Source organism: Ictidomys tridecemlineatus, unplaced genomic scaffold (assembly GCF_052094955.1).
Source record: "Ictidomys tridecemlineatus isolate mIctTri1 unplaced genomic scaffold, mIctTri1.hap1 Scaffold_132, whole genome shotgun sequence".
NCBI classification, from domain to species: Eukaryota; Metazoa; Chordata; class Mammalia; order Rodentia; family Sciuridae; genus Ictidomys; species Ictidomys tridecemlineatus.
The window spans coordinates 771,376-798,364 of record NW_027521185.1 but is presented as its reverse complement, the minus strand read 5'-3'; the positions used below and the strand labels follow the sequence as shown (position 1 = coordinate 798,364).

General features: G+C 38.1%; 1 pseudogene; it reads left to right on the top strand.

The window, feature by feature from the left end:
* Positions 1–17,576: 17,576 nt before the first annotated feature.
* LOC144372568 (growth factor receptor-bound protein 14-like) overlaps positions 17,577–26,989 on the top strand; it is a 46,999-nt pseudogene continuing 37,586 nt past the window's right edge.

Here is a 26,989-nt window from a genome sequence, read left to right as displayed (position 1 = left end):
TGGCACAGAGACAGAGACAGGTCTGGTAAAGAGACACAAGGACAGGGATACACAAACCAGAAAGCAAGAAAGATGAGGTTTCTATTAAGGAGAAGGAGAAGGAAAAGAAGAAGAAGACTTTGTAGAATGAAAAAAGAGAGTAAGATTGAAGTGAATTTCTCTTATTATTTTTATTTTGTACTCTGTCCGTCAAGCTTAATATGTTACCAATACCTGCTATTCAGTCTTGAAATATTAACTAACCCTGTTACTTATGTTTGTTGGTTGTTTTTTTTTTAATATTTTCTCTTTTCCTTAGTCTAGGTTGCCTGTGACAGCTGCACAGGTAGAGAAAGGAGTAGGGGTTTATGCACTAATCTCTAGATTGAAGAGAGCAATACTGAGAGAATATAAAACCAAGAGAGAATATAAAACTAGAATTTGTGCCCATCAGAGTATCCCAGCCCTACCATTTCATAGCTGTGTAATTTTGGTCATATTATTTAATTTCTCTAGCCTCAGTCCCTTCATCTATAAAATGAGAAGATGTAAGTAACAACAGTTTGTCACTGAAAATATATGAAATAGAAGCATCATAATGCATTGAACATCACTCACCTACTCAACCCACCTCTAATATGAATATCACAGAAACAGGAAGTATTTTATTAGTTTTCTTAGTACGAAAAATGTTTATCATGTAACCAGACTATGGAACAGCCAAGTCATTGCACTTTTCTATTTTTTTGAAAAAGATCTGAAATTTGTCAAACAATAATATGTAGGAAACTAATTACTTCCTTTCAGTGTTCTCAAACTTGTCACAATGAGTCTCTGATGTGAATAAGGAATGCTGTTCCTCAAGCCACTGGGCTTGCCCAGGCTTCTTCTTCACCAGGTTAATGTCCCCTGGGTGCAATATTCTTTCTACCCTCATGATGGGGCCATGGAGCTAGGCACCCTCTGTGCTACTCACCCCCACCTCCTAGTGGGCCATCACACACACACACAGGCTTCAGACAAAATTCCTTAATACTAAAACATTCAAACTGCAAACAGGAGTTTTTGCTCCAACATGGGAAGTCATCTTTTTAAAGGAATCTACATAAATCTATACCAAAGTTCAAATTTTACCTTTCAGTCTTTAATGAATTAACTGAGTCTTTTCTAAAGCATGAAAAGAAAAAAATCAAAGGTCAAAAAAGAATCAGAGAACACAACAAACAAACAAAAGATCTCTTACCAAAAAGAAAATAAAATCACCTGAAAGTTGGAGAACTAATGAAAATAGCTAATTAAAATGTTTAAAGAACATGAAAATAAAATGCCTTCCCAAGAACTAAGTTTATTTTGAGGATTACAAATTTGTTTATAAAATAGTTGTAAAATGTAAAGACCACCACATAATAATTCTTAATGTGTTTATACTATTCAACACCCAAAACCACAATAATACTGCTCTCTAAAATAAATGTAAAAGCTCACATAGTTGAAATGAACAAACACACTTCTGATTAAAAATGAAGTTACTTTACTTCACTGGAAGGAAGTAAAATGAAACAAGCAAACAAAAGAGCCATCATACCTAGTCTTGGAGGAAAAGAGGTTAAAGGGGCCATGGTAAGTTCCACATAGGTTAAATTTACTAGGAAATATTCTTCTAGTTCAGGTGTATCATGCTACAAAAATTACATTCATTAAATTCCTTTAATTATGCTTTCAAAAGAATTACAAATCAAAAGCTATTTTTAAGTTGTCTTACAAATATATATGCATCAAAGTATACAGAAAGTATCAAAATGAAATTGCAGCAGAAAATATCTAAATTGGAAAAAAAATAAAAGTATTAAACTTATACCTAGCTGTATAGATTGAACAGTATGAAACCACTTAATAATATATTTTCAGCCTAGACCTACATAATACACAAACCAATTATATAAATATATAAACCTGGTTATTGTAAATGTAACATGAACAAAACATTTTAAATTCCATAATATCCAATGTTTAGAATGAGGGGTAGAATGATATCATTATAATACACCACACACACACACACACACACACATTACATATATGCTTTGCAATGAAAGAGATCTTCAAAATTCTATAATTTTAGGTAAGTTGCTTAAATATTAAGGCTCCAATTCAATCATATTTATAATGGAAGAAATAATAGCTACTTTGGGGTGAGATTGTAATAATAATTTAAAATAATGTTTGTGGAGTACATAATCTACAGACAATACTTTTTAAGTGATAGTTATTATTATTAATCATTAGACCACATAATACCAATGAAAAACAAGGCTGGTGCCCAAAAAGTAAAGATAAGCAAAATCCATGTCAGGAGGAACCAGCCAACCACTAACAGTTACACACTGTGTAACTATTGCTTTTGTTCATCAAACCTGCAGTGTTTTAATCTAGTGCTACTCAAAGAGCAGAAAATGTTGTAAAGAGCTAGAGAGAAAGAAAAGTGAAACTGAAAACCCAGGTTTAAAAATTTAGACTATAGGGGGAAGAAAAGAATGGCTATATATTTTCTGTTTTTAAAACTAACATAACTAAGGAATAATCCACTTACTTAAATTCAGTTACATTAACAGATGAGACATTTGAAAGATGACTTGCCTGTGATTTTTGTCAAATCCTGTGTTACCTGTTACATACTGATATAATATTACCTTTTATTTTATAGATTTGGAATTCTCATAATGCTACCTTAGCTCATAGTGCCATAGAAATCAATAAAAGCTACTCACTTCAGATGGCTTATCCTACTTTTAAATTAATAAAAATAAAAGACCCTGAGAGAATAGAAGCTCTTAAAAATGGAATCCCCAAAATACATAGTAAATTGAAAAATATTTTTTTTCAAATGAAATATTCATACTTCACTACATAACATCCCCTAACCTCACTATAATACTATTTTTATAAACCTCTTGGAAATGTATTTTAGTAGCTGAAACACTAAGCCCTAAATCAACATGGGAGTTCACAATATGAAAAATTATTTAAAGTACAATTTCGGCCACCAATGATTACTTTAAGCTTGACCATAATCACATTTTATGGTATCAGTCTCTAGTGAGGTTCCTGCTGTCTCTAATTTAACAGGTTCTACCCACAAAGACTGTGACCTACATGAATATGCTGGTCCAATAAATTGTTTGGAGTAATCAAAATGCTCCTTTGGAGCCTCTTAGGCCAGTTTCTTCCTATAGGGAACTGCCCTGAAGAAATTCTCTTTTTCACAAGATGTTTCTATAAGCAAAAGCACAAAAGCAGGATAGCCCATCTAAACAGGAGGAGAAACTTCTGTGTGATTTGAAAAAAAAAATTCATGAAAAATAATAAGCTGATTTAAAGGAACCAGAAGAGGGAATGAAACAGAAATGAATTCAAGAGTTTCTGGAGATTATAGTTGTAAACGATACCAACTTTATATTAAATGCAGAGTAATGTTTTAATATAGAGAGAATTAAAAATTATCACATTATCTTAGCTTTCATGAAATTCATTACTTAAAAAGGGCTTGCATGTTTTGCTTGCTGACTTGTATTACTTTTTGGTAGAAATCTCTTCCTGGAATATTAATATGTTTTAGGATATTCTCTCAGGTTCTACTTTGGGGTTACTTCATGTTTATTATAATAACAGGAAAATAACAAGAGAGTTTTACCTCAAGTATAGTGATGTTGATGGCTGCTGCTGCTTCCCCTTCTTCTAAAATCAGAAAGCCAATTACTGGGACAAAATCAACTTCTGCTTCTGCAAGATTTCCCTCAGTTTGATTCTTCAGATTCAACATTCCAGGAACGGTGGTATAGGTAACATTGATAGCTCCTAATTGAATTGGTTCAAAAAGGTTTTGTAGTTATTTAAACTTCTAAATAAGTCTCACTGTGTCCTCGGCTTTTCCTTTAGCAACTGCAGTAACTTCTACTGTTGACCTCAATTCCTTGGCCTTTCCTATTTCCACAGTCTTTACCATGTGAGGATCAGTGATGGCCCTTTCTGGGTAAGGCATACAAACCTCACCTGGGGACTCTGAGTTTGTGTAATAAAATTGATGATGTGCTAGTCATGAGCCTAGACCTAAGGTTTTCACTTGCTTTCTTGTGCTTCTACTTGTCCAGGAGAAGAATAAAAAACATGGAGAACAGCCAGCCCAGCCAAGCCCAGTGTTATCAGTGAACCCACATGCCACCTCCTACCACATGCTACTGAGATTTGTTACACATCATTTCTGTGCAAATAGATAATTCCCTTGGAATCTTTTTAAAATTAAAGAAGTTGTAAAGTACTAAACCAAACTAATAAATATTATTTTTCCTTCGCTGATTTAGTTTAGTAATGGCTTTATCCACACAAGTAGAATACTCAGAAAGCCCTTACCAGAAACCCCATTCATTCTAGAGCAATACAAACCTAGAGATCCAAATTCTCTGTTGATGAAAAGCTGAATTGTTATTTTAGCCTCCTGCAGTAAGACAAATCTTGATGAAAGAGCAAAATTTAAAACTCCATGTAGTTCATCCCTGGCTTCCACCGTCAAGACAGCTGAGTATCCTTGAGGATCAAGCAGAGCAATTCCTGTTGGTGGAACTCCTAAAAATATCAGGGACCCCATTAGGAAACCTAACAGCAATTTGGCATTAACATCTAAATATGGAAAACATATCCCCACTCTAAAGCATTTTAAAGTCACCAGAAAGGGTTCTCCTTTGTCACATCTCTATAGAAATCTCCAGGTGACAAAGATCCTGCATTCCATCCACCCTTCCAGAGAGTAAATCATGAAGTTTTCACTTGGCATATATTATTGTCATTATTGATTGTATTTGTTATCTGAATTTCAGAAATGGAGTAAAATCTAAGGAAAGTACCTAGATGTCTACTCAAAAATGACTAAATTTGAATTGTTATACACTATACTTGGTCTAAAATCCAAATGAGTTTGTTGACATAAAATTAATTTCAAAATTGTCTACCGTTGAAATGTATTTCATTCCATAAATAACTATTTAGCAAAACATTTTAGAGCTTTTTTCACTTGTCCACAAAGTATTCCCAATCTTGTGGTAGTGTTTTTTGGATCTAACATTTCTATGGAACAAACAATATATAAAGTAACATTTTTTAAATTGATATTTAATTGTTAAAAATACAGAAAGCAATACCGTTTCTTTTTGGAAAAGAAAAAGTTCAAAACTGAATTCTGAACTACCTTGTGTCCTGACATCATACAGAATGACTTGATACACTCTTTTTCCTCAGGAATGTTGTCATCCAACAAATGCACCAATATTGTTTGATTCATTGTCCCCTATGTCAAAAAGAAAGAAATCCATCTTTGTTTTGTTACTGAACATAAACGATCTCCTCTTTGTATTAACCTTATAAATCATGCATCCAAACATATTTTCATTTAAACAAACATGTCTGTGAATTAATGAAATTAATTAAATAATAAATATTGACATGAGAAACAAGGCTTAAAGCAGAAAGGAGCTAAGTGTGGAAGATTCTGAAGGCTGAGTTAATTAATGTAAATATTATCTCATGAGCTTTATTAAAACCTTCACACAAAGCAGTAAGTTGGGGAGATTTTTACAACAGTGGGGAATAGAAAAAAAATGAAGAAAGGGAAAGAAGATACCAATGTTGTAGAGATGTCAGTTACACAAAGTTCACTGTAGTGCACAGGCAGAGGTAATAACTATTTGACTTAATACTCAGAAAGTGAAAATGAAAAGAAAAAGAATGCATACATCATCAAAGAAGAATTTATACCAATAGGTGTGAAAAGAGAGAATGATGATAACTACAATACAGTGATGTTGATTTCTATCCCATTTTCCTTAACACTGTTTTTTCCTAGAAATTTATGGTGAAACTTTTCTTTGTGGTATTACCTCAGGAAAGAAGAGTTGTCCAGTAAAGTTAGCAATATTGAATTCTATATTTGTCCAATAATTTTCCAGTTAACAGTAACATTTCCTCTACCAGGAGGTGTTCTTATCACATGGAATTGCAACATTTCTCCTGCAAGTGAAATGTCCTCATTGATAAGTACTTAATGGAAAATGAGCATTTACATTTGAACTCAACAAAACCCAAATCTCAAGCATGCAGCTACTGAAGCAACTTTTCCAAGAACATTACAAAGCTGATCTGTTTTATATTCTCTAGAAGCCTTATTCATGCCTATTGCTCATTAACACAGAAATTCCACTTCTAAATATTTTCATTCAGGAAATTCAGTATATAAAATTTATAAGAGCACATGCTAAAATGGGAAACACAAACTAGTATACACTCCAAAACATGCACCAGAACATGAATGTTCTGCAAGTCAAAGAAAATAATAAAGTCCTCATGATCAAAACTATAACATGAGCAAATTCTTTCTTCACTTTTCAAAAGGAAACAAATTCCTTACACCAATATGCAATGTGATTTTACACAATGCATGCATAAAAATGCTTGCAAATACCTGAAAATCACATTTCTTTAGATTGTAACTTACATATACCATCAATGATTTTGTTTTATAGAAAGAAATACAAAGGAAAGGTGTCAAATCTATATATCAATGTCTGTAACTTCATCAAAGTCACAGTCATTTGGCCTAGATAACAAGTATTTTAGATACTTCTCATTCCTGGTTTTTATCTCTATGTATCATTTTATCAAATTGGAGAAAACCATAAGAATTTCTTTTTCATATTGCTAGAAGTGGGAAGAAAATTGCTAAGAAAAATAAGCTGATGGCTATGTGACTTGCTGAAAAAATACTCAATTCACTCGTTTTATATGATGATGTATACATGTGAATGTATTCTAATGAAAAATAAAGAATACTGTTATAGAAAGATAAACAGAACAATGCTTAAAAGGTTTAAAAGAACACATCCTTATTAAAATTTTATAACACAGACATATAATTGAAATCCACAACTATGCATTTAAAAAGTCACTTTTACTCAGTTATCCGAATAGGTTTAGCAAGAACTCCAACATTTTTAAAACAAGGGAGTAAAGACAAAACAATAAAATGTAATATTTTATCAAACTACTACAGTTTATATTTCTAAAGATAATAAAATGAATACATATTTCTAATAGAAATTTCTTAAATAAAAATCATTGATTTATTAATTTAGAAAATATTATATTAATTGCTAAAAACAAAATAATTTTTCATACTAAATTTTAACACATAAATTTAATGTAATTAATCATTTTTGGAGAGTAGAGAATACATATAAAAAAACATAAAAGCATTAAAAAAATGTTTCATTTTTGTTTCATTTTAAGTATTTCAATACAAACATTAGTATTCTAAGTATTGGCTTTTCCTTTTCTTTTCTTTTTTTTTCTTAGCACATAAATACTGCAAGTGAAGAATCAAATTCTCTAAAATATTAGTATAACAGAAAAAATGTACAATCAGCCATAATTGCCAGCATACTACTTAATTTTTTTATTTGTATAACTCATTTGAATAAAAGATAGACAGTGCTATCAAACTCTGGAGTTTCTCTATTGTACAAATTTCTTATAGAGCAACTTAGTGTTGAAAAATAAGTTTGTTACTGAAAAGTATAGGAAAATCCTTGAAGTTAAGATGTTTCACCTGCAATATTGTCTGCTTACACAAATAAAAAGGTCCTAAAGTCATAGTTTTCAAATATTTATGAATTGAAAGTCTTATAATAGTTCAAAAATAAAATTATGATAGTTTGATTAAATGCAAAAAAGGCAAAAAAAAAAAACCCACGATTAGCAAGAAAATAAAATGTGGGTCAATAAAAATCCATGTTGTTTAACAAAAAAAAAAAAAAAAAGTCCATGTTGAAGGGGGACTTAAAATAATAAAAAAAAATTATGGCTGAAATTTGTATATGAAGATTTGGGAATCAATATTCCATTCTGAGGTTAAAATAAAAGTGCAATGTTGAAGAGAAGAAAAAAAAGTATTCCCACAAACTTACTATGTGGAAAAATATGCAGTATAACACTACTTTAAAAATTTCACTTCTGAAAATTTAACAAGTTGCCATAAAAATAACTTTCAAGAAATCATTGCAAGAAACAAAATTCGAAGTATGGGTACAATGGGGCACACACACATACACACACATCCAGATAAGTGAAAAGTAAACAAAGTATTTCTTAAACACATAATCTTATAAACCTATTGCAAATTTATCATGCCAAAAGTAAGAATAGTGTGCAAATTTTTCTAAACCATAAAATGTTGAAATTGATTCTTCTTCCTAACACAGACACCTAGAAGCTAGGCCTATTTAAAACGCATCTGAGAAAAAAGCAGTGGATATACCACAGGGTCACCTTCTACCAAAACACAGAGTTGACCAACAAAGTTAAGTGAAAACAGGAAGACTCAGAAACAAGTGCTTAGTCTTCAAAATCTAAGATAAAAGACAGTAGGAAAATTCTTGAGAGTGTATGTTCAAGTTATCCCATAAGAAACATTTTCCTAAGTGGTATACTGCCTTCTGGTTTTTCCCAAAAATGAAAGTTGGAGGAACACCCTCAACTATCAAAGTCTGACCACATTACTTGAAAATCATCTTGATATAAAATTCACGAAGTCCACCCAAAGTGGACAACACATTTCAAGCTTCAGGCAAAAGATCTATCAAATAGTGTCTAGACCTAGCCTAATACAGATAAAGAAAATAAAACAAAAATGTTTTATTCACTTATTCCTCAAACCAAGATTCTTTTTATAAAGATAAATGGCAACTAAGAGGTACATAAAATAATAGAAAACAAAATACAGAAAAATAGCTTAGTCAATAAATGATACATGATATATATGGATCACCCAAATTTATTGACTCTACAATGAAAAGAAAATTGTGAAATATTAAAGGAATATGAATAATTTGAATCATAGACTGCCAATGTGAACACTTTGAAAAAAATATTTCTAATATAGCATGCCAATATTGGTATTTTTGAAAATAATTACATTTCTTATTCAAATCTTTATGTAAAAAGCTTCATGCTGTCTCTAATAAAAGAAAAAAATTTAAATCTATTGAACATGACATGATGATTATGATGCTGCTGAGTTGGGTGAGTGAAAAATCTAACACAGGTTTATAAAAAGTACATTTATGCATGATTTGCAATCACAGTAAAGTCAATTGTCCCATATTTCTAAATTCTGTCCATTACATTTGGAAAAAGTAATATTTACCACTGGTCATCTCTCTAATTGCTTTAGGACAAAACATAGAAATAGGATTCTTCAGAATTCAATACATAGCAATTCCTTTCTGTAAATCACAAATGGAATTCTAGAGCCCAAAGTCCAGTATCATCCACATTTTAAATCTAATCACACAGATGAAGTTCCAACACTAGCCAGAAGCAATGTTAACATTGTTGAGAGCCAACAGAACACGATTTTTTACTCTATTTTTTAGCAGTTAACCTTGAAGAATCACCATAAGGTTTTTATTAGTTCACTTTAGTAAACTCATCTTAATACATATTTCTCTATGAAGTTTTTGTAGTAGTATTATAAAGAATACATACATAAAATACTGAATTCTTGAGGTTCATTATGATTTTGAAAAAATAAAATTAATTTAGGCTGTCAGAAATGGCTTAGGAATAAAGGGGAGTAAAAAAATAAAAATTACCCTTCACTTTTATTTGAAAGATGTAAAATAGCTATGGAGTGCTCATGCAAGCAATAAAAACAATTCAGTGTTTTCTTTCCCATACAAAACACATAATCATAGACTGGTATGCTGATGCAAATTTTTAACCAATAACCCACTTGAACCATGTATTTTAATTACAAATCCATTTTTCTCTTTGTGTCTCCTGCAGTACCCAGCTTTCGATAAATGAAGATACCAGAATACGGTTTTCAGGTGAAGTTCATCCAACCCAAAGAGAATACAGGTGCTGGTGTCTGAAATTTCTCCAAGATCTTTGGTGCCCAGAAGGAGAGCCTTGGTTTCTTTAGAAACTATGCATTACTATCATCACCACTAGACACTCACAGGATGCACGTGCACAATACTAGGTATCTTACAGTTAAAAACTCCTTATGTTAATGCTGGACATTAATATTTTTTGTATTTTTTAAAAATGAAATTCCAGAGCTGGGGTTGTGGCTCAGTGGTAGAGCACTTGCCTCATATGTGTGAAGCACTGAGTTCAACTCTCAGCACCACATATAAATAAGTGAATAAAATAAAGGTCCATCAACAACTAAAAAAATATTTTCTTAAAAAAATGAAAAATTCCATCATATCACAGCAAAGCACATGTCTAGTCTAGCTCTAAATTCCTTCTTTCATCTAACCTTCCCTGGCCTTAGCTTTATTTGTAGCCTCCATACCATCAACACTTAAATTCCGTATTTATACAGTATTCCCTGCCCAAGTTTCTTCAACAAAGCAAAAGCAAATTCAATATACTCCTCTTTAATTTATTTTCTCCAATGTTTCTCCTTTCCTTGTTCTCATGGCCAAAGAGCAGTGCTTCTCAAAATTTTATACTATAAAAAGGCTGGGGTTGTAGCTCAGTGGCAGAGCGCTTGTCTAGCATGTGTGAGGCACTAGGTTCCATCTCCAGCACCACATAAAAATAAATAAATAAACAAAATAAAGGTATTTTTAAAAACAGAACACATGGAATACAAGCCCATAGATAATGCTTCTGGATGTCAAAGCAAAGTGAAACTGGTGTAAAAGTTTATCTCAACATAGACCATTAGCACCCTGTGAATGCGAATAGGCCTGAGGACATGAGGACACTGCTTTTTTTTTTTTTTTTTTAGTTGTAGATGGACACAATCCCTTTATTTTATTTATTTATTTTTATATAGTGCTGAGGATCGAACCCAGTGCCTCACACATGTTAGGCAATCATTCTACCACTGAGCCACAACCCCAGTCCGAGGACCCTGCTTTGAGGGCACTCCCCAAAGGCCACTACATCCTTTAGTTTATCCTTAGATATCATCTTTCTATCCCAAATTTTTCTTTATGCTCAAGTGCCTAGCGATTTCTGCAGGCTCATCTCCTACCAGGTAAGACCCTATCCCCCAATTTATAGCTTTGCCTCTCTATATCCACAGCATCATGTGATCAAGTTTCTCAATTGATAAACGTTCTCTTTTACTTCTGGCCTTTGTACATACTCTTAGCTCTGTGAGAGGACTTCAATGATCCACATACAGGATTTGATTAATTGCTTCCTTCCTTCCCTTTCTCCTCCTTCCTTTCTTCCTTCCTTCTTTCCTTCCTTCCTTTCCTCTTTCCTTCTTTGGTAATGGGAATTGAACTCAGGGATACTCTACCACTAAGCTACATCCCCAGTTTTTTGTATTTTGTATTTTAAGACAAGAGTCTCACTAAGTTGCTGAGGCTGGTCTCAAACTTGCAATCCTCCTGCCTCAGCCTCCTGAGTCACTGAGATTACATACATGAACCCTTGTGCCTGGCCCAATACTCCTCTTCTGGGTTCCCTCAGCCCCTGGGATTACACCCATCTCAACTTCTTGTCAACTGGTGAGTGATTTTCTGGTTACTTATTGGATGAGACTATAAACTGAAGTGGGTGCAGGGATTGTGACTTGCTCACTGTTGTCCCCCATCTCCTCAGGCAGTACCTGGTACCACCTGTTCATATATGTTGAAGGGACAAAGTAAGGCGAGGAATATAAAAAATGATGTCCAGCTGATGGGTGGTGACATTATTCCTAGGGTTCAAGGATGAATTGAGTGGGGCCTTGGGGAGGGGAAAGAAGAGCTTTGCTTTAGAACCAGTTGAGCTGGAGGTGTCTGAGCGTCACCCTGGAGGACACGTGCAGAAGGCTGTCCACTCTGTGGGCCAGGAGCTCAAAAGGAGCAGTTTGGACTGGAATGGTCTGCCGAGAGGTGAGAGCTAAAACTGTGGGAATGGATTTGAAACCTGATGTTTTGGATTCCTAAGTCAACAGCCAGCCAGGAACCAATTTATTTTGAAACACTGGTGGCCAAGGACGTGACAGGAAGAGATGGAAGGAGGCAGTGGGAGGTGGCGCCCTCCCCCTGTGGGGTTCAGGGGGATCCCTCCTCTGGAACTGCCCCAGCTGTCACACATCTCTGCAGGGAGAGAGGGCCCGGCTGGGGAGTTGGCTTGGGAAGGAAGGCTGGACAGATTAGAGGTCCTGCTGGCCTCTCTCTGTAGTCCCCACCCCTCCAGGTGCTCCCATTTCTCCCTGGGGCCTTCCCCTGGCTGGAGCCCATGGAACCTGGTTGGTGGTGTGTTCCCCCATCTCCACGGGCTCCTAACACCCCCTTTCCCTCCTGCCTCTCCCCTGCCCTAGGCCAGCCTCAGTAACGCAATGCACCTTCTCTTTCCTCAGGCGGGCCAGGAACCGTGCCAAGCGTTGTGCTTCCTGGTTTGAGGATGAATCTGGCTTCCCTCCCCAGATTCCCCGCCCTTACCCCAGAGTCACGCCATACGCTGAGCAACAGAGGAACTGAGGGCCATGAAGACCCTTGAGCCGGAGAGCCATGGAGGCAGGCCCAGTCCCTGACTATGCCAGCCAGGTGGGATTCCAGTGAGAGGGGCAAGGAGCAGCGTCAGAGCTAGAGGTACTGCGGACAAACTGTCAGGACTGGGGACTGCTCAGAAGCCTGGCAGGCTAACATCAGCACAACATGACCATGCCTCACAAACCAAGGAGTCCATAAGTATGGATTATGTTGCAAGGTCAAGCTCATTTTGCAGCTGGCCAAGTCTTCTCCTGTGCAGACTCTGAGTTCTCCACTACAAAGGAAGAAAATATTTGAGATCGATGGGCCTAACATCAAGTCCTGGTGTCACCTCTTCCTTGCTGGACAACTTGGAGCAAGGAAGTCACTTTGCTAGTGGAAACCTCAGTTTGCTCATCTGTACAATGGGGACAAGAATAAGCACATTGGGAGTGCTTTGGGAACAGTCAGGGGCTGTCATATGAGGGGTGTTGTATTTATCTACATAGCTTGGGTGGAGAAGAAACAGGTGGCTTTTTGCTTCTCTGTCATCTGAGGGCCCATTCCCCAGTTTCTTCCACTTGATACAGTGGGATTTCTTGAAGCCTTGGCCCATGGAGGGTCAGGACTCAGAACGCTGGGTTCCTGTGTGGCTGGAGGATTTTCTGCAAGCAGCTGGACTCTTTGGTGCCCCAGAGAGGTGTACAAGGAGGGGCAGAGAAAGGGCAATCTTGCTCCTCCACTTCCCTTCCAAACTGCTCTCCCTCCTTGTGGCTGACATGATCAAAGCAGAGGTTCACACAAAGGTGAGGCCCAAAGGCCCAGCAAGGCCCTTCCCACATGTGGCATGGGGAGGGGGTTGCAGAACAAATGTGACCACGAGGAGGGCTGGTGCGTGTGTGATGGAGAACAGGGCTGGGTGGGAAGGTGCTGGAGTGAGTTCCTTGGTTGCTGAGGGTTTGCTCTTTTCTCTCAGTTACTGGGAGGCCTTGGTCTTCACCCCCTCCCCTGTGCTCCCTGCAGAGCTGTGCCCGTGGCCCCCACTCAGGCCCAGTAGGAAAGAAGAGCAGGCCACCTACCTGGGTGGCCACAGAGTGCATTAGCAGGCCACCCACCTGAGCAGCTGGCAACACTCTGCCTCCCGAGTGCCCCCTTGCCTTTCGGTGGGATGTGCACCCACGGGGCCCCTCAATTCCTGGGCCGACAATTGGAGAAGTCTTCTGCTGCCCCTGATGGCCCAAGTGTCTGAGGTGACCCATGCCTGGGTTTTGCCCGCCCCTTGCGTGCATAAAAAGCGGCCTGTGCTATGGAGCAGGGGTGTTGTCCTCCTGGACCAGGACAGGGACTCCTGTGTGGCAGGAGGGCTGTGCCCTGGCTTGGGATGGCTGGAGAAGAAGGGCTCAGCTCTGCAGCTCTAAGGCCTCCTGCAAGGTAAGATGGGAACAGAAACAGTCGCTTTGTTTTAGAGAAGAGGAATAAAGATGCTGTCTCTCCTGGGTTCACTCCAGTATCCCAGGATCTTATCTGCCAACTCGACCAGTAAATGTGCCTTCCAAACAATGCCCAGGCCAGCCCACCCTATGCCCCACTTCCCATCCTTGGTGGAGATCTTGGGGGAGATGCCTCTGACCATTGTTTCCAGAGACGGCTCACTCGGGTCAGGCCTAGGACAGGCTAGGGTCCTCAGCCCCCACACCCTATAGGGAGGCACATGCTGTCCTAGAGAAACAGTCCTTCCAGCCTTTGTTCTTCGCTGGGCATGAAGCCACAAAGACACCAGGGCTGGGTGAAAGGCAAGCATTGGGTAGACAGTTTCCCTTTTGATTTCCCATGGGAAGGGTTTTGAATGAGAGGAGACTGAGGTAAGGAGCAGATACTTGGCTCAGGATCATGGCAGAGTTAGAATGGCACCATAACATAGAAGGGACCCTAGAGTTGATTTAGTTACCCTCTTGAATTTTAGGGAATGGGTTTGTCTTGATCAGGGTTGTGTCCTCAAAAATGAGATCCATGCCTGGCACAAAGTAAGTGTTCAATAAATATCTGTTGGGTGTGTGACTCTCTCTGCGTTCCAATCTGGTTTTCCACTCACATTACCAAAAGCTGACAATTCTCCTGGTGCTCTGGACTGGGAGTTCTGTTATATCCCTCCCTCCCTCCTTCTGCCCTTCCTTCCTTCCTTCTTCCCCTCCTTCCCTCCCTCTTTTCTTTTTTCTTTTCTGTTTCTTGCTCTTTCTTTCTTTCAGCACTGGGGATTGAGCCCAGGGGTGCTCTTCCACTGAGCCACATCCCCAGCACTCTTTATTTTTTATTTTGAGACAGGGTCTCAAAAAAGTGTCTGAGGCTGTTCTTCAACTTGCAATCCTGGTGCCTCAGCCTCCCCTGTCACATGCCTATGTTGTTGGGGTGCAGCGGAGCGTCAGAGGGGAGAAACCACACAAGAGACTCACTTCATGCAATCACAGGGGGGGAAGTTTATTGAGGATCTTGTTCCAGCGCGCTGGGACTCTGTGCCCACTCAAGAAGGGAGAGCGGCTCAGAGCCCAGAGCAGAGTTCAAGCGGAGTTTAAGTACACTTTTCGGAGAGGGTGGGGGGCTTTGCATACATCAGAACAAATCATCATGAGGCGCGGGACAATTGAACAACAATTCTGACACATGATTAGTACATATATTGGCGGGAACAATCAGGGCAGGAATGATTGGTGCTCCTAGGTGGGGTACACATTCAAACTGATTGGTTTGGACCCTGAATATCTACGTGACAAACTGCACAGGGTCTTGAATGCTTACGTGAGGAGTTGCACAGGAGCCCAGTCCATAAATCACTAAATGGTCAGTAGGGCCTTGTTCTAACTGCCTCAGGAATTTAACCCATGCTTTGCAGTTTTAGAAGCAGGTTTACAAGCCTGGTCCTTTACACTTTAACTCAGGCTCTGCGGCTTAGAATCAGCTTGGAAATTTTACCTTTACAATGTCACTATGTCCGACTAGCCACATTACTCTAGCCACATTGCTTTTTAGCTAAAGGACGTCAGGACTTGGTTTCTTTCTTTACAAAATGGAGATGGTTGTTTCCATCTCTAAGTTGTTGAGAGTCATTTTCCTGAGGTACATTTGGGAGGTGTCCTGGTGCATAGTTTAAATATTGTTCTTTCCCCTTTCTTCTCTCTGAGTCTTCTGTTCCATCAGCCTTAGACATTTCTTATTATTTCCTGTAATCCTCACAACAAGCACTATCAGACGTGGTGTTGGCAAAATCCTCATTTTATAGATGTTGAAACTGAGGCCAGATGAGAGCCATTGTGGTCACACAGAATGGGCGGGTCAGGGTCTGAACAGCATTCTGTCTGGTTCCTCGTGTTTTTCTCTGATGTGATACTTGTCCCTTCCCACAGATGATAGCTTCTGTCTGACTCTAGCCTTGGGATGTCAGGCTCTTCTCTATATTTCTAAAGGCCTTGCTTTCTTCAGTTATCTCATGGGAACAATTATCCCACATGCCCCACCCTTGATGACAACCAGATTGGATTGACCACTGGTTGCCATCCCTCTGAGTGACTCCTAGACTGCGTGCCTTGGACTGCCATCCTCCAGGCATTCTTGGGGAGGTAGCTGAAACCCCCATGCTTTTGTGCCCTTTCCAGGAAATATATCTGAAAGCAAGGGAGTGAGAGGGACATTATTAGAGGGATAACATTGGGTCAACTGTTGTTTATTAAAACAGCAGTAAATCATTTTAAAAACTATTAGCAACAAATGACTTGTGACACAGTACAACCAATGAGGATGCCCCAGTGCACTGCAGCTCCTGAGGGAGAACTGCTGGTGTTTCTGATTGCTCTTTCAGGAATGTGTAAAGTCCCATGCAAATGGGAGCAATGACTAGCATTGTTCTTATGATTAGCATTGTTCTTATCCTGGGAGGGAGGGTATCCTGTAAAGATTAACACCAGAGGCTCAGAAGCCAAACCACTTGGGTTAAAATGCTGGCTCAGCCACTTCCTGGCTGTATAACAGCAGGCCAGTTACTTGTTAGCTTGCGACCTCAGTTTTTCCACCTGCTAAATGGGAATAATAATAGTATCCACTTACCAGGGTTGTGTGAGAATCAAATGAGATAAGTTAAAAGTGCTTAGGACAGTGGCTAGTTCAATGGTCCACAAACTACAACTGCCGGGCAAGTCTGTTTTGCTGCCTGTGTTTATAAATAAAGTTTTACTTGACACAGCCATTATTGATTAGTTTACCCATCATCCATGGCTGGTTTGTGCTACAAAAAGAGAGATGAGTGGTTGCAACATTAACTCCATAGCCTGTGAAGCATAAGATGTTCATTCTCTGGTCCCAGGCAGGAAAGTTTGCCAACCCTTGTGCTAGTTCATAGGTGAATTACCCAGTAAATATTAGCTGCTGTTACTTCACTTCATTTAATTCTTCCAAAAGCTCATTCATTGTGAACATGAGGATCCAACTCCAGAGAGGGGAAGTGACTTGTCCAAGGCCACACAGCTAGGATGGTTCAGGACTGGGAGTTGAACTTTCACCTCCAAGAACTTTCTAGAATGTGATACTGACTGCTGCAGTCTGGCTGGGCATAATAACTGAGCTGCCACAAAGCCTTATAGATTCAAATAGCAAGTCTTTATTCCCCAACTCTCACCGGCACTGCACACACCACCCAGGAACACACTCCCTACACTTGGCTCTGTCCAATCTCCCTGAACCCCCAAGGTGGGGGGGTGGGGGGGGTTGGGGACTCACAGAAACTCCAAAGTAGTGGGCGCCTGAGGCAGCAAGAGCCACCCTATTGCCCACAGTAAAGGTCAAATATACAATTCAATCAATCCAGCATCACAGCAATTATATACAGCTTAACTCAAATCATCATCTCAATGGTTCGATGTCACCTTTCAACCATTCCCTCTGGCAAATGCCAGGAGTCATTCTCACTGGGCTGTGGCTCTCAACAACTGACCAGGGATTCTCCCATGCTTGGAGTCTTTGGGCTTTGAGTTCTTCCCAAATTAGTACTTAGGAGGAACTGGCTTAGCTCCCTAGGCAAGGATGGCCCACTCCAAGCCCAGGAACACATCCTCCCTCTCTCTGACCAAGGCTCTCCCCAGCCAGCAGGAACAGAACAGCTTTGTTGCCCCATTTAGGCCTTTCAACAGCTTGGTCTGCCTTCCTCTCCTTGGGCCCATGGCCTTGCTAGGCTGGACTGCATTGGACAACTCCCTGGTGATTGACGTTTCTGTTCCCCCCTCAGGACTCTGTGGTCTGCTTATTGGCCTTGCCCTTGTCCTTGTAATGGACTGGTCTGAGGCCATTTCCATTTCCTTTGGTGTGTTCTCCTGTCCCATAGCAACTATGACATGATTATGTTGTTCTCCCTTATCCTTAATCCTCTCAAACTACCTAGTTATCTTTAATTTCCTGTCCATTTCTCATACCGGGAAGTTAAGTGGAGCTGAGTCAGGCCCGCAGTGATGGAGTAGCATGGGAAAGCTCAGAAATGCTCACCCTGGGTCCCTGGAGCCCAGAGAGGTAGCTTGGGCCCTGGAGCCTGTGGAGGTTGGCAGGATACACCACCCCCAGGCTGGACCCTCTCTGCTCCAAACCAGAAATCATGTGCAGACAGCAGCGCTGGGTTTCTGGGGCCTTCCTCCCTCTTGGGCAGTCTAGGTTCTTTTGAACTAGTAGGATCAATAACCTCCAAAGTTTCCACCTCCCCCAGCCACCTATATCAAATAATGCACTCTCAGATACCTGTCCCAGTGTCCCTAAGTCTCATGGACCCAGCAGTGATAGCCCAGGACAAATTCTACCTAGACTGTGCTCTGTGTGTGTGTGTGTGTGTATGTACGCATGCATATATGTGCAGTCTTGCACACGTCCCCATGACCACAAACTTCCTTTGGCATAGTCTGGCATATGCTAAACACTCAGGATGTGGCATTTCCTGCCTCTCTTTGGTGACAATTGTGCCTAAGGTTCAGCAGAACTAGTCAGATCAGCACACAGTAGACATTTATTAAATGACTAGATTGACGAAGTGTGTTCTTTCTAAAAGTGTCCTCTGTGCATTTCTACATGTGCACGTGTGTGTGTGTGTGTGTGTGTGTGTGTGTGTGTGTGTGTGTGTGTGAAATGGCTGCACCTTGGGCATGGAGTGTGTGTAGAGTATATGTTACATGTGGGCAACAGTGTGCATGACATGCTGCTCTGTTTGTCCCCAGGGGGTTGGGTGCAGGCAGGAAAGCACAGTAATTCAGAATCTGGGGTGCATACTCAGAAGTCAGAATGACCCAGACGTGAGTCCCCGCTCTGCACTTTCTCATGGTATCACCTTGGTCCATCAATCTATGGAAGTCCTAGCTTCACTTCCTGTCAAAAAGGGAAACACATTTCAAATAGCAAACTCACAGTGATGTAGGGAGCTTAAATGCTCCAGTGTAGATCAAACTCCTACTATGTGAACGACACATTAACCTAGGTATAATTATACCATTAATAGACAAATGTGTATTTTGGATAAATATCTGCATTAAATAGAATTTTAAAAAATAAGGGTTTGAAATGGAGTTCAAACAAAAGTCTTAAGTTTTTCTCTCAGTAGACTTTATTTATTTTAAAAATGAATATGTGTGCTTATGCCAGAAGTTTAAGTTGGCCTACACCCTCTAAATTTGTGTCTTTCAATTCTCAGCAATTTTTTTTGCATATTTTCAGTAACATAATCTGAACAAAACAATGGCATTTCCCGATTTGTTAGTTAAATTTCTCACTTTCCCCAATTTTACCTCCTGCTCTTTCCCTCTTTTCTATTCTGGCTGAGGCTTCAGAATGCCCTAATTTTACATTTTCTTAGCCTCTTTAATGTAGAAGACAGAGCATGTAAAATAAGAGGCAAGCTTCTATTATCACAGGTGATGAGTGTTTCCTGCAAGAAAATACATGGGAATGGTGAGGAAGTGAAGGGAACCTTTGCAGTAGCCACTGCTCATTCTCCCCATTTCTGGCCTGATATGTGTAACAAGGAGCTGCAGCAGTGACTCACCATTGCTCCACCTAAAGGAGCAGTCCAGAGTGGCAGCCTATTGTCCTCTCAGAAGTGGGCATTTTTACATTGCTTTTGCCAGAAGCACCCACCATGCTTGGTCCAATCAGTTTGACTACAACAGCGTGAATGTATAGTGGGAGCATCCTTTAGAATGCCACCAGTTTTTTAGCACAGATGCAATACTTGCACATATAGTCTACCCAGGTGCAAACCTGGGCTATGCTGAGACTACAGAAAGATCCCAGCATCTTAGTGACCTGCATGTGTTAGGTAACAAAGTAAATGTAGATTTGTAGACAATCATAACTGGCTTCAAAACATATTTCCATGATCTTATTCAGATGACTTTATGGCCATCTCAAAGATTAAAACTCAGATTTGCAACCTGGAGTCAATTCTTACCTAAAATTTTTTATGATGAAAAATTGCCTGTTTCTACTGAAAAGAATTTTAATTTTCTAAGCATAGAAATTTCAAGTAAAAATGGCATACTTCATGACAGAAAATATTTCTAAAGTAAATGTTATAAATAGGTTTTGAGTACTTGTTATGAGCAAAATGCTGACAGGTTTACAGTGAGTCCAAAGTTCACTAACTTTGAAGACTTTTATTAAGCCAGCATCGCCCGGGCTAGTTCCTCCTAATACAGTCATACATGGTGAATAAATGGAGATTTTCCTTAAAAGAGCTTGTTAGCATGCCTGAGGAGAAATACACATAGACAGATAATTTTAAAAATCACGTGAAAGGGCATATTACAAAGCCTTGGGTAGTTAGGGTAGACTTTCTGGAGACAGTTCTATTGGAACTGTGGTCAAATTTATGTAGGAATTGGCCAAAGAAAATATGTTATTGGTGATTTGAACTTTAAAATATATTCCAGGTGGAGGATATCACATGTGCAATCAAGAAAGAATGGATTGCAAGTGTTTATCACAGAGTGACCAATTCCATAAGACACTAATCCCATAGAGGAGGGCTCTGCCCTCATGACTTCATCACTCCCAAAGGTCCCACCTGCAAATACCTTCACTTTGGGATTAGAGTTTCAACATAAGAATTTGGGTTGAAACAAGCATTTAAATTTTTTTCAGTATGATTTATATACCAACAATGATTAACAGTCACAGCTTCAGCCTACTGTCTTTCCAGGTTTAAGCCCAGTAGAAAAGACGGTGTCTTCTATGGTTATGGAATAGTAATTTGCATTGGCTCTGGCTCTGAGCAGGTCATTTGCCTCTGTTAAATAATGACTGCTGTCAGGGGCATCTGGATACTGATTGGTCAAACTAGGAAATACCTTCCACCTTGGAACAGAGGTTGGAGTGGAGGCCATTATGCACTTATAAATTGGCTTTAAAAATTAGAAAGAAAAAAAAAGGCTTTTAAAAAGCCTTAGTATTTATGGCATTTATTAGTTTCTTTAGTATAAATACTTCCATCATGGCTAATTTGAAGATGCCTGACTTGCATGACTTCTGAATGTTTAACAGTCAGCTCCTGTAGGCAAGTTGCAGCAGCTCCAGCACACCATCTTTGGGCTGAAGAAAGAGCTGCCAGAATCCCAAGGATTGCAAGTGAGGGAGAGCATGGTACTTTAAAAGAAAATCAAAATGGTGCCATAAAGAGGAGTGGTGCCAGGTATCCAAAGCCAACAAGTAAATATGTACTATTCTATTTAAGAATTTGTACACATTCTTAGGTAATTTATTTGGATAACAGTTTTAAGGACCATATAATATTCCATTCAATGAAAGTTTACCTTTTTTTTACTGTTGAATGTTTAAGTTGGTAGAATTCTAAATAATACTTCATTGGACATGTCAATGCCCAAAGCCATTTTGTACCCTTAACACAAGTTTGTTGAGATAGTTTGCTTATGTGCAATTACTATGTTCAAGGAATAGATCTTTTAATGCTTTTAATAAATATTCTCTAATAGATGTACAAAATAGTTTTACCATTTTATATCACTCCCATCATTGTAGGAAAGTAATTATTTCATTATGTTGTCATTAAGTATAATTAAAAAATAATTGATAGGACAAAATTGAATATCATTTTGTTTAGCATTTGTTCAAATTTCTAAAAATGCAGACATTTCAATGATGTTCTTACAATAGGCATACTTCTTATATTGAATTTTCCTCTCATTTCCCAGTTGTGTGTTTATATGTGATCTTACCATACTATTGTCATAGGAATTTATCTTCTTTTACTTAATTAACACATCAAGTAGATAATACTGGAAATTCTAGTCCAAAGCACAGCTTGATAAATGTTGATGGGGTATTTTATATAAAACTCTGATTCTATATGATTGAAGATAACACTGGCTTATCTAATAGATAAATCCTCACATACAGCGAGTCAGCACAATAGAAATTTATCTCTTGCTCATGTTAGTGTTTCATAATGACTTTTCTCAGTTAAACATCTTCCTCGAAATCATTTAAGGACAAAACCTCATTCTGTCCCATGATTTTCCTTTTCCCTTGGGCAATCCACACAGCTGTTTCCATTCAGTGGGAGGGGGGATGAAAAAGGGATGAAGTTTGGGAGAATTTTATGGCATCCTGCAAGTGCAGCAGTCCTTACACACACATTCCACTGACTCAAACTCAATCAGCTGGCAACATTAATTGCAAGGGAGTAAAAAAAAAGGATGTGGTGAGCATCTATCCAGTATTTGCCCAAACTTCTATATCTGAAATGGAAAAATGTTTTCAAACAGTCTGATTTTGTTCCATGCTACATAAGTGTACCTGGGAATAAATCACTAACATTGCTGGGATTATGTACAAGATTTAAATATGGAATGTGAAACTTAAAGTATTGATAAGAGATATATAGATTTTTAAATAGAGCAAAGTGGTGGGGAAAATTTTTTGAATACTCATTGAATGGCTTTTAGTTTAGACATTGTAAAAAAAATGGAGTTTGTTGGACAAAGTGACCTTGACAAATAACTTTTGGTTAGGTATCATTCAATGTATAAGAAAATTAGTATAATCAGCTCAACTAGTAAACTGGCTTATTATAATGTCATTTTAATTAAATATTTTAGTGAAAAAGTTGTTTATGGATTGAAGAAAATCTTTGCAAATCATATATCTGATGAAGGTTAATATATAAAAGAAAAATCCTTACAACCTGATAGCAGAAAAAACAATGGGCGAATAGATAAAAAGAACCGTGGATGTGTGAATATACTCAGTTGTATATACACATAAAAATACACAATGGAATATTTAGTAAGCTTTAAAAAAAGGGAGATCCTGTCATTCACTACAACATGTCTAGCCTGGTGGAAATTATGTTAAGTGAAATAGCCAGACATAGAAAGAAAAATATTGCATGATTTCAGTTGCATGTGGTATCTTCTTTTATTAAGAAATTAAAATACAGAAATAGGGACAGAGTGAGGATAAGGGGAATGGGAGACATAGATCAAAGATACAAACTAACAGATATATAGGACTGACATTTCCAAAGGTCTAATGTATATAATGAGGACTAAGTTAGTCATTGTTTTTGGAATTTTTACCAAATGAGTAGATTTAAATTGTTCTTGCCATACACAAGAAATAGGTAACCATGTGAGATGATGGATATGTCAATTCACTTCACTATAATAACTAATTAATTAGCTATATTTTATCTTAAAACATCATGTTGTATACCTTTAATGTATGCAATAAAATTTATTTTAAAAAAACAAACAAGAATATTTTAGCTCTCTTTTTTCTCCTTACACAGGTGATTAAAGTGTACAGTGAAGATGAAACCAGCAGGGCTTTAGAGGTACCCAGTGACATAACAGCCCGAGATGTTTGCCAGCTGTTGATCCTGAAGAATCATTTCATTGATGACCACAGTTGGACCCTTTTTGAACACCTGCCTCATATAAGTCTAGGTAAGGATATAGAATCATAATGTTGCATCATTTTTTGTGCCCTGTAGGTCATGTGACAAAGATTTTCTTCAGATATATAAAAATAAACAAAAGGAATATGATCAGATCTTTTCTTTACTTTTTATTTTTCATTGCTGGTGATTAGTCAAGAATATAGCACCAAATGGAAACAAGAATAGAAATATTATAAATTTAGCATTGTTCCTTGTTTAAATAATGACATCAGAATTTTAGAACTAAAATATAGAGTTTAAATTGTCTTCTTCTTCTTCTTCTTCTTCTTCTTCTTCTTCTTCTTCTTCTTCTTCTTCTTCTTCTTCTTTTTTTTGGAAGTGAGATTGCACTATGTTGCTCAGGCTGATCTTGATTTCCTGAGCTCAAGGGATTCTCCTGCCTCAACTTCAAGAGTATAGGTTCAAAGAGCCATATCAGCTCTGAGTTCAAATTGAAGGAAAGATAAATTTCATAATAATCTTTGGAAACACAATTAAACTTTTTTTGAGAAGTTGACAAAGCATAATGTTATTTGGACTATTTTTTATGTTGATGGCAGTATGGGCAATTATAAGTATCCATAGTAGTTCTCTCTGTCCACCCCATCATCCCCCCTTTCTTTTTTGTTTTACTCTTTTTGTGGTGCTGGGGATCAAACTTAGGGCCTTGCATGCTGTCTACCAATGAGCTACACCCTCAATTCCCAATGGTCATTCTCTTTTTGGGGGGGAGTGGAGGGTACTGGGGATAGAACTCAGGAGCACTTAACCACTGATCCACATACCCGAGCCCTATTTTGTATTTTTTTAGAGACAACATCTCACTGAGTCACTTAGTCCCTTGCTTTTGATGAGGCTGACTTTTTAACTCATGATCCTCCCTCAGCCTCCCCAGCCAGTTGGATTATAGGCGTGCACCACTGTGCCCAGCTTGTCATTCTCTTAATAGTGTTGTGCACCGTAGATTTTACTTGAAAGTTATAAAGAACTCCTTTATATTTTGAAGATATAAAGATTAACCTTTTCAATTTTTTTAAAAAATTATTTGTTCTTTTAAATTGTACATGACAGTAGAGTCTATTTTGCCATATTTATACCAACATGGAGTATGTCTTATTCTGCTTCAGTTGCTAGTCTTGTGAATGTACACAATGTTGAGTTTCACTGTGTTCTATTCATATATGTACATAGGAAAGTTTCGTCAGATTTAAACCACTTGTCTTTCCTATTTCTATCCTCTTTCCCTTTCCTTCATTCCCCTTTGTCTAATCCAATGAACTTCTGTTTTTTAATTGGAAATGAGGTTTTGTATTATGAACTCTGGAGAGTTTTTAAAGCTTCTTTTAATAAGTTATAAAGAATTCATTACTCAAGGGATACAGGGTTCGACAATAGTTTTATTCCCTGTTTATTTTTAATGGCATTTATTTTATTTTATTTTATTTTTATTTTTGGTCATTCAAAACATTACGTAGTTCTTGATATATCATATTTCACACTTTGATTCAAGTGAGTTATGAACTCCCATTTTTACCCCATATACAGATTGCAGAATCACATCAGTTACTCTTCCATTGGTTTACATATTGACATACTAGTGTCTGTTGTATTCTGCTGCCTTTCCTATCCTCTGCTATACCCCCTCCCCTCCCCTCCCTTCCCCTCTTCTCTCTCTCTCTCCCCTGTACTGTAATTCATTTCTCCCCTTGTGTTATTTTTTCCTTTCCCCTCACTTCCTCTTGTATGTAATTTTGTATAACCCTGAGGGTCTCCTTCCATTTCCATGCAATTTCCCTTCTCTCTCCCTTTCCCTCCCACCTCTCATCCTTGTTTAATGTTGGTCTTCTTCTCATGCTCTTCTTCCCTAGTCTGTTCTTAGATACTCTCCTTATATCAAAGAAGATATTTGGCATTTGTTTTTTAGGGATTGGCTAGCTTCACTTAGCATAATCTGCTCTAATGCCATCCATTTCCTTCCAAATTCTATGATTTTGTCATTTTTTAATGCAGAGTAATACTCCATTGTGTATAAATGTCACATTTTTTTATCCATTCGTCTATTGAAGAGCATCTAGGTTGGTTCCACAGTCTTGCTATTGTGAATTGTGCTGCTATGAACATCGATGTAGCAGTGTCCCTGTAGCATGCTCTTTTTAGGTCTTTAGGGAATAGTCCGAGAAGGGCAATAACTGGGTCAAATGGTGGTTCCATTCCCAGGTTTCCAAGAAATCTCCATACTGCTTTCCAAATTGGATGCACCAATTTGCAGTCCCACCAACAATAAACAAGTGTACCCTTTTCCCCACATCCTCGCCACCACTTGTTGTTTTTTGACTTCATAATGGCTGCCAATCTTACTGGAGTGAGATGGTATCTTAGGGTGGTTTTTATTTGCATTTCTCTGTTAGCAATGGTGAGCATTTTTTCATGTACTTGTTGATTGATTGTATGTCCTCTTCTGAGAAGTGTCTGTTCAGGTCCTTGGCCATTTGTTGATTGGGTTATTTGTTATCTTATTGTCTAATTTTTTGAGTTCTTTGTATACTCTGGATATTAGGGCTCTATCTGAAGTGTGAGGAGTAAAAGTTTGTTCCCAGGATATAGGCTCCCTATTTACTTATCTTATTGTTTCTTTTGCTGAGAAAAAACTTTTTAGTTTGAGTAAGTCCCATTTGTTGATTCTAGTTATTAATTCTTGTGCTATGGGTGTCCTATTGAGGAATTTGGAGCCTGACCCCACAGTATGTAGATCGTAGCCAACTTTTTCTTCTAACAAACACCAGGTCTCTGATTTGATATCAAGCTCCTTGATCCATTTTGAGTTAACTTTTGTGCATGGCGAGAGAAAGGGATTCAGTTTCATTTTGTTGCATATGGATTTCAAGTTTTCCCAACACCATTTATTGAAGATGCTATCCTTCCTCCATTGCATTCTTTTAGCCCTTTTATCAAATATAAGATGGTTGTAGTTTTTTGGATTGGTTTTTGTGTCCTCTATCCTGTACCATTGGTCCACCCACCTGTTTTGGTACCAGTACCATGCTGTTTTGTTACTATTGCTCTGTAGTATGATCATCTTGATAGATGTGGAAAAAGCATTCGACAAAGTACAGCATCCCTTTATGTTCAAAACTCTAGAAAAACTAGGGATAACAGGAACATACCTCAACATTCTAAAAGCAATCTATGCTAAGCCTCAGGCTAGCATTATTCTGAATGGAGAAAAATTGAAGGCATTCCCTCTAAAATCTGGAACAAGACAGGGATGCCCTCTCTCACCACTTCTGTTCAACATAGTTCTTGAAACACTGGCCAGAGCAATTAGACAGACGAAAGAAATTAAAGGCATAAAAATAGGAAAAGAAGAACTTAAATTATCATTATTTGCAGATGACATGATTCTATACCTAGCAGACCCAAAAGGGTCTACAAAGAAACTATTAGAGCTAATAAATGAATTCAGCAAAGTGGCAGGATATAAAATCAACACACATAAATCAAAGGCATT